An 8,519-nucleotide genomic window follows, 5' to 3' on the forward strand; every position below is an offset into this window, starting at 1 on the left:
TGTTACATTCTTCTGTTTTACAAACCTGTACCAAACTGTAATTTGCTGTGTAATGCATCCATCGTCTTGGCAGTTGGTGGTGCTCCTGTGGAATTTCTGGCCTGCTTTTGTCTATCATACCAACAGCATTGTCATGTGAACGTCTCACAAAAAAAGGGAGGACAAAATAAACAATCAGAGCCTGCAAACATGGTTTCCAATAACAGCCTCCAAGTGCAGGGGGAAAAAGCCCACAGAGGAGGTATTCACTGCTGCATGCCTGGTTAAAAGATCTTCTGTGCTCCAAAAAGTGTTTGCTCATCACATGGTTTTACAGGAATTTCCCCAGAAAGACAAAACATTTGGTCCCTGTGATCTTCAAAAGAGCATTTTGTCTGTCAGAAGATGTATGAATGTCAAAGGAACAAAGAGGTAAAAGTTGATTAAAACATGCTGGCAGGAAGGGGAAGGGTTTCTCTTAGGCATTTTTTTGTCAGCGAGGTTAATTCAGTAGCCTTTTAAAATGTGAGCATAAGGTAACTTTAACCCACATCCGTCACAGCAAGACTCATTGTGCATGGATAGGGCTTTTGTTTGGTTAAGAGGTTATCAGGGGCCAAGCTAAGCTGCTGTACGTTGAATTAGTGCTTTCCTTTAAGCCTCTGTGTATTAGCAGAGCTTGGACCATGTGGGATAGTGTTTGATATATGCTCATAAAATGGCAACCTGTAAGACATTGGATATGTAAAGATAGGGCTGTAGGACATAATTAAAGAGTACAACTTAAATATGTAAAGTCTAACTGTCATCTGTTATTTTCAAAAGCTCTGAGTCAAGTTTTAGTGAATGAGAAACAATGAACACTTTTCTGAGAAGAAGATTATAAGCCTTTCTGTCTAGTATATATTTACAGTGACACTTTACCAAAGAAACATGCTGAATATATTTTTTACAATCTCTAGACATACTCATGTTTGTTAGATGTTGACTTCACTACGTGTCTACAGACTAAAATTAAATAGTAGCCTATGTTTAATTGCTGCTCCTTCAGTTCTAAAATGTATTTTAACATAACATAAACTGTAACATTTTCATTTCGGCTAAATATGCATCCATTACATATGACGAATCACAACATGAAACCATGTGACTAAAGCTAAACATGTAAATGTGTGCCAAACTAAACTAGAATGGACCAGTTACATCCCAGAGGGATATTCATAGGTATGTTTTTATTACTATATAATCAACTGAAAATAACACGGTAAGCTACACCTCTAGATGCCACCAAATCCTACACACTGGACCTTTAAACAAAGTTATTAAAAGTGAGGCATACACAAAGGAAATGTCTGTGTGAAAGGTTTGCCTTGTTGTTGTAAATGCGCTTACAAAGTTAATGTAATCTTTGAATCTTTAAACAAAAATCAAACTGTAAAAGTGAAAAAAAAGAAAACATTGATGCTGGGTCTGTACCTACAGACTGGTCTCTAACCTTCCATTCTAGACTGAACAACTTTTGGTCCATTTACTTAATAATAATCTTTCTGATCCTTTAAAGTCTGCTTTCAGGGTCATTCCACTGAAACTGCTCTTACCAAAGTGATAAATAACATGTTACTTAGTAGTGACTCAAATTCTCTGTTCTTGGCCCTCTGCTTTCACCTTTTGGCACCACAGGTATATTCAATTCAATTCATTTTATTTTGTATAGGCGCCCAATTCATAACAGAAGTTATCTCAGGGACACGTTTTTTCAAATAGGGAGCAGGGTCTGAGACCAAAACTCCTTAACATTACAGAGACCCAAAAAGTACAAGCATGAGCCAGAGCCTTTTGGCGACGGGGGCAGAGGAAAAGACTGCCTTTTAACAGGCAGAAAACCGTAGGACCAGACCCTTTGCTCTAGGGGTGAGGGTTGGTCATCTGCCTTTGACCAGTTGGGTGGGGCAAAGGAGATGAGGGAGAGGAGAGAGAGGAGAGAAACAGGAGAGAGACAGACATATATGCATATTATGCAGTTATAGAAAGAATTTTCACTGTTATGCTGATGACACTCGGCTGTATGTTACAAATTCAGAGGCCTGCCTGTCAGCAGTGGATGTCACATAATTTCCTGCTTGTAAATTCTGTTCAGTCATGTAACAGTAACTCTTGACAACTCTTGACTTATTTCATACCTTTTTTCATCCAGATTATTGTAATGTTTTGTTTTCTGGTCTTTTGCATGCTAGCACTAAAAGTGAGCTATAGTCTTGACTAAAATCAGAAAATGTTATCATACTACGCATGGTAAATAGACTTTACTTGTATAGCACCTTTCTAGTCCTCCAACCACTTAATGCGCTTTTACACTACATGCCATATTCACCTATTCACACACATTTATACAGTGATTTCAACCGCTCATCACAAACAGAAACTAATCCATTCATATTCACACACTGATGCACAGCATTGGGAGCAATCTGGGGCTCATATCTTGTTCAAGGACACTTGCAGCAAGAGATCGAACCCCCAGCCTTCTTATTAGTGGACGACACGCTCTACCTCCTAAGCTACAGCCGCCTTCAATCAGCGCTTCACTTCATTGACCTCATATCAGACTTTAAAGTATGTCTGATGACTTCCAAAACTGTAAATGGGCTCACCCCTTCTTATCTCTCTGATCTCATTAAACTGTATGTCCCATCCCGTGCTCTCTGCTCTCAGAATACTGGGCTCCTGTCTGTCTCCAGAGTCAAAAAGAAGTCATCTGGCTGCAGGGCCTTTTCCTTTCATGCCCCTTTCTTCTGCAATAACCTCCCTGCTGACATCAGACAATCTGACTCCATTGAGGCCTGTAAATCCAAACTTAAAACTCATTTGTTCGCTTTCAATGAGTGTTTACTCTCAGATTACTTCTGGCCTCGAACCTGATCACTTTATCCTTTTGGTGGGTTGGTCTCAATCTCAATGAATCTCCTAACCCTCGTACTTAGTCTAGTCCTAACCTCTGTTTTTGTTTCTGTTCCAATATCCTCCAAGCTGTGAGAGTTTATCTTCCTCTCTCTTTCTAGCTCTCTCTTCATTTATTTCTTTGCGTGGCCTGTCCTCTTCCAGGTCATCATGGTGGAGAGGTCGTATGGCTCAGGTCCCACTTGGCAACATCTGAAGTTGCCCAATGTCCTCCTGGATCCACATTCTTCACAAACATTTTACATGTATCAGAAATGTTGTCATTGTAATTTGTATATAATGTTGGTCTGTATATGCAACATCTATTGGATGTCGTGGGAGACAGATCCCTCCACTGTGGTTCTTTCTGAGGTTTCTTCCATTTTTCCTTGTTAGAGTAAAAGGGTTTATAGTATTACTGTATTATATACAGGTAAATAAACTTTGACTTGACTCACGTGATGAGTGCAGTGTGGTTGAAGGAGGTTGGACCATTGACCTTCAGAACCTCACACATCTGACTTCTGAGTGTGTGCACATGTGTTGTAGCAGTTATAGCAGTGCCACTGTGTGTTGAAATATCCAAGACAGAGCGAAAACGTACGGGACCTGTAGAATATACATACAATAAGCTATAAAAATATCCTGGAAGAAAAAAACATAGTGGGACAAAAAAAAATGTGTTTAGTGTCGGTGTGCTGGTGTGATTTGGGACTGTGAAAAAACCAACAAAACAAAAAAAAATGAACGTGTGGTGTGGTGGTGTTAGTGTCGTGTGTAAGTAGCTCTCTTTGCTCTTTGAACTGCAGGTCAGGAATGCAGCTGCTCTCAGCGTGAAGTCGACTGTGGTGGAATCTGTGCATTCTCAACACAGTCAGGAGTCCAGAGCCACCAGACAACCTTTCAGTACAGTCACCTGAAAGCTGCACACACTGACATGCACAGTGACATGAAAACACACCTCCAATGTATTCCAAACGTTATCCCTAAATATCTTATTCAGTTTGTTTAAAATTTAAAAAGAAACCTTTTCACATAATATTTTGTTTGGGGTGCTTCATTTGAGACATCGTATGTGATGCTTACACTATATATTCAAACATGGCGGCATATTTGCATCAAATTAAATATAATTGTCTCTGGAATACCCTAAATATGGTCCATTGGTGTATTTACATTTATTATATTATTATAATAGGCCACATATGAACAGTTAAAATGCTAAACAAATGTGTCAACATTTATTTTCTTTTGTTTACTTTTAACTCCAGGTTTTATATTATGCCACAGACATTGTTTTATGTGAGCTTGTGTGTGGGCAACTTAACATAATGTTTTACATATTTCCATTGTTTTTTGGAGGATTTTTTAAACTACTTTGTGTTGAAGTCTGTTTGGCTGCAAGACAAATTTCAATAAAGTTAAGGTTGAAGTAGAAGAAGAAAGAAAAAAGCTTCTGTAGACAGACATAGAAACCTCTCAGAAAACATTACACATACATAACATAAAATCACACACACACAAACACACAGACACGCTTTATAATATGTATAGAGTTCATACAGGCTTAACCAGCTGAAGACCTAGGCTATAGGAGCTGCTGAACTGTGATCACTTGTTAAGCAAAGATTCACATTTATGCTTTTACGATGTCTTCACCTGAACACAGAAGAGGCTTGTGTCTGTGCAAGAAGATGATATTTAAATTGCAGTTATTATTCCTTCTCCCCCTGCTAGAAGAAACCTGCTACAATAGTACACTTCTTGCTGTTTTTTTTAGGAAATGTGTTTGATAAATGACAGAAAAATACAACCACTTCCACAGCCATTTAAGTTTTTTTTTCAACACTCACTAAGAGTAACCCTAGTTTGAAACAATTAAGGTAATTCTCTGCAAATGGTAGCTGGAATATTAGTCTGAAGGTGTGTTAACTGCATTAGTTAAAGTGCAGAGGAATTTGAAAACGGGGGTTAAACTTTAACTTTGAGGAGTAACTCTGGGTGAACAAGAGCACATGACTCCCTGCTCCTTCCTCATTAGCCCCACTGCCCTTTGGCCCAGAGGCGAGAGGGAAAAATCATCCCCCCGCCTTCTCACAGCACTCGCTCCATCCTCGGGCCTTTGACCTCGAGTGAATGACGGAGCAATTTAAAATACACAGGGAAGTGGAACCTGCAAAAGAAAAACATCTGCTGAGGTGGCTACAGAGCAACACACGGTGTCCAATCAATATTTGTCCTCCTCCCCACCCAGGACCTGCTGGAGATGGTGGGAAACTTCCCATTTGGTGTAGCTTTGTTGTCATTCAAATCAGCTATCTTGTGTTCGCTGTGAACAAGATATCAAACCATTGTTTGTAGAGGAGTCAATAGAACTGTTTACTGTAACGGCAGTGGAGCTTTTTTTCCCATGTGTCCACCGTAAAGATAAGATATATTTTTGAATGTAACCAAGTGGGAGAATAAGCCTTGGCTTTGCTCAGACTCTGATTCAACCCCTTGAACTCTGACGTTAACAATATTCCCTATCTTATTGTTCAGTAGAAAGTGACATAGTTTCCACTCTTATGTTTTACAGTTTTGTGCCTGTTTTTTTCAGATGAAGATGTATCTAACTTTAGGAATAGTTCTTCAGTTCGGTATATACACTTCTTCACTTTGTAGCCGAGAGTTAGATAAACCATTAATTCCAACTGACTGGGTTGTGACCGAAATGTGGGTGGCAGAAGATTATTTGGGTCATAAATAAATTAGCAGAATTTCCTTCTTATGCTTTCTTATTTATAACATATTTAAAATGTGTGCACATATTTTGTCTTATGAAGTGAGTGCACATTGTGAAAAAAACGAGAACCTGTTAACCTTAGTGGCTTTTAATTTGTTTCATTTATAAAGTAAGCTTAAAATATCAATTGCTTTTACTGATGAGAGGAAAACAATGAGACAGCCCGTTACAGTTACTCCTATTAAATGCATTCATTAGGTCTTATTTATAAAGTGTTTTCAATAACACATTCATGAAACAAAGTTGTGATTTATCAAACATATATCTCTTCAAAATGGCTGATTTACCTGTTCAAGAAAATATGACATGATGCAGAAATAGCAGTAAAAATTATCAGGAACAATAATTTATGCACAAATTTGCTCTTCTCACTGTGAATTTGGACACCACAGTTTGTATTGATTTAAACCACCTAGCCATGAGATTACTTTAAAATAAAAAAATAAAAAACTTTTGAAGCAGCAGATCAACATTGATATGACTGTTGTTAGCAAATAGTTGTTTTTCCGCACAGACAACTCTGAATGTGAAAATTTCCAACCACCAACTAGAAAAAGTACAACACCAGTCTCCTGCTTGTAATCCATCTACCCTGACTTCATGAAGAAGTAGTTGTCTGACATCTTTTCTTCCAATATGGGAGTGGGGTAAGAATATTTATATTTGGCTAATGAATTTAATATTTAAATACATTTCCAAGTATAGAAGTGCCGTAAAATAGAACCTATAATTGCATCTGTTACCTCATGCATTGCTTTTCCTCCTCAGTTTTGTTTATATATGCAAAGAGGCTGCACTGCAAAGAGTTGAATTGTATGTACACTTGCCAAGGAAACACATCAGTTTGTCACGGTCAGCCATGTTTTTTGTTAATGTTTGGCGACGTGCACCTGGAACGCTTGAAGGTCTTTAGTCTGAAATTCAGACCTCCGACTTTTGACTGGATGGATGTAAGTAATATTCAGCCTCCTGTTAGTTTTGGTTTGGCTGTTTCAATCTCTTTATGGAGGAATTTCTGGCTCTTTAAATTCTCGACTGTTTACTAGTTAATCTTAAACCTTGAACCTGATGTTTGGTGCTGAGATGGCAGTGTGCAGTCAGTTTATCAGTGATTCAGCTGGAAACTGGGAACTGCAGAGTTACAACTGGGTGATAACTCTCTGCAGCTTTGTCACGTCAAGTGACACCTTTCACATTACCATAGTCAATTATTAATACAAACCTAGAGCAGCATTTGTTTTCACTACATTTGTAGTTGACTCTTACAGTAAGTAATGACTCACCAGGCAGCACATCCTTGTTTACTGTCCCTGAAAGACTGCTGTTGCAAATACTGACCTTCTGTCAACTGTGATGCTATTGTTCCAATATAACACGGTACCATATCAGTTTTAAATATTCAAATGTAGATTTGGCTGCACTTCACTTACACCAAGCAAATCATCATGACTAGTCATTTTCTTTGATTTTTACGGAATGCCAAAACGGTTGTAATTGCTTTTGTGCTTTGTTTTCTTGTCATAATGGAAAGTAATTACACCCATTAAATTCATATTGATAGTTTGAACTGTAATTGTGCAGACAATATGAGTTTTTAACGATCTGTAGGGTTGAAAAGGCTGATTTATATCAAATAGCATTACTTAAAAACCTATTTAGTTAAACATTTTGCTTCAGATGTAAAGTTATTACCATTGACAGGCTGTCAATATGTTGTTAGTGGACAGACCATTTTAAAGATGAACTTGCTTTTAACCAACTAAGAAGCCTAACATTTTCAGACAGGGCATTAACCTAACCCTCTCTGCAGCCACAACATATTTGATTGTGTTCCCAATCACCAAGTTCAATCTCTTTCAAATCTTTCTCCAATCTGTTGCTCCCTGATTTTGCCCTGCTATCGGCCAGACTCTGCCTATAGGTTAACTAAGGTGCTTAGGATGACAGAAAATTAACCTAATCAGCTCAGTGAAGACGACTCAAATGCTTTAACGGGATTAGAAGAAGGCCACTCCCCTTGCCATGTTTCCCCTTTAAACACCTTATTGCTGTAATCTATGGCTCACAAGCTGACGAGCTAACTGACCTCTTCAGCTCATCTTCTCTGTTGTTAGTCTGGACACTGATCTGTGTTGTGTTCACACTTGTTTTTACATGTTTTAGTTTATTTACTACAACTCACATTAAGTTTTCAATTAGGTATACATTTTTATCCACCCCATTTTAATTAATATGTGCAGGTTAAAGGTCCAGTGTGTAACATTTAGGAGGATCTACTAGCTGAAATAGTAAATAATATTAACAAATATGTTATATAAATAAATAGATAAAGATAAAATAAGAATTGTTATGTTTTTGTGTTATGGCTCCAGATAATGTCATTTGGGGTTTTTTGTTTTTTTTGCATTTCCTGGCCACCATAGTTTCCACTTGGAAGTCGAGGGTGTAGCCAGGGAGTTGCAATCTGCATATATATACCGTTAGATGCCACTAAATTCTCCATGCTGGAGTTTTAAATAATCAATCAACACCTCTCAAAAACAGTTTCAACAAAAACTGAACATTACAAACTAGGATTTGTTGCTGGATTGTTTCATTAAGTTTTATTTAATAACTTTTTTCTTACATCAACAAGAGATTCAGAACAAAACTTATCGCTTGATGCTCATTCATTGATTCAAACAACTTTGTTAACCTATAGACAAGCAGGCGTCCAGTCCTTTAATAGGAACTTAAGCATTAAAGTCCCCTTAATTGAACTCAGTTTCACCGTCAACAAGGTTTCACTCTTTATCTGGTGGTTGTGATTGTGAGAAGG

This window comes from Morone saxatilis, unplaced genomic scaffold (genome assembly GCF_004916995.1).
Source record: "Morone saxatilis isolate NCDOM2014 unplaced genomic scaffold, NCSU_SB_2.0 Contig12, whole genome shotgun sequence".
Classification (NCBI taxonomy): Eukaryota; Metazoa; Chordata; class Actinopteri; family Moronidae; genus Morone; species Morone saxatilis.